Here is a 1,210-nt window from a genome sequence, read left to right on the forward strand (position 1 = left end):
GGGGGCATATGATGACGTCATACCACCATTAGAGTTTATAAATGATACTTGAGCCTCACAACGTGTAGACGTGCAGACGGCCCGGCAGCCCACTTTTTCAGGACACGCCTACAGCTAAATAAACACACCAACAGCTCCTCTATTTCACAAAACGAAATTTTCAAGTTCAAGACACAGCTGGGGTTGTTTGGGGGTTTTCGGGGGGGGGGTTGCCTTTTTTTTTCTTGGTACGGTTTTCTGTGAGATGGGAGTCAAATAAAATTTGACTGGAGCTGTAAGAAGTAGACATCAATAACCTGGATAGCCAAAACAACGTGCATGTTTCGCCGAAAAGCATATTAGACCAACTAACAGAAAGCCTAAAAACAAGATGAAAAAAGAGCAGTCCAGGCACAAGAACCCATCACCAACAACACACAGTGAGGCTGAAGGTATACTTTACGTTGTAGACACTCGACAATGAAAGACCCAGACTAACAACCTGTTCGAGTACAGGGGCTCACACAAACATAATAACAATCGTTTAGTACTGGGTAAACACATTACATACAGAAGAGTTTTAGATCTATCTTTAAAGACAAATTGACGGAACTTGCAAAACAAATAGTTTACATAAATGCCGTAGACTGGGTGATTACTAGACAGTAACAAGCAAAGAAAAGAAGGAGAAGAGATGAGGATGACAGATGTTTGACTGGAAAGAAGGAGCAAACCACATCAGAGCACCCGACAACCTCCCGCACAGACAGAACAAAAGAGGGAAAGAAAAGTAGTTCGTACGACCTATAAACGGCATGCTCCCAACCACCTGCCTGATAGCATATATTCGAAGCCACGCACAGGTTTAGTATCATATGTACATCACAAGACAGAGCATTTATTCTAGAGAGAAAAACACAGGATGATACATATGGGTGGGTGGGTGGGTGAGAACGAAGGAGGACGTACCAACAACACCTGCGGCACGGAGGGTCGTCCGTGGAGGAAGACAGAGGGTACAGTGACCTCACAGAGTCAACAAGAACACGTCACGAAGCTCGAGCGTACTGACAGGTTAGACCAATCCTATATACACATAGATCATTTATATGTGCGTGTAGACACACATACATGAAAAAAATGATATCGTATGTACAAATATTATATACGTATATGCGAGGGTGTGTGTGTGTGTGAGTGTGCGCGGGTGTGTGTGTGTGTGTGTGTGTGT

The sequence above is a fragment of the Aplysia californica genome, unplaced genomic scaffold (genome assembly GCF_000002075.1).
Source record: "Aplysia californica isolate F4 #8 unplaced genomic scaffold, AplCal3.0 scaffold00418, whole genome shotgun sequence".
NCBI lineage: Eukaryota > Metazoa > Mollusca > Gastropoda > Aplysiida > Aplysiidae > Aplysia > Aplysia californica.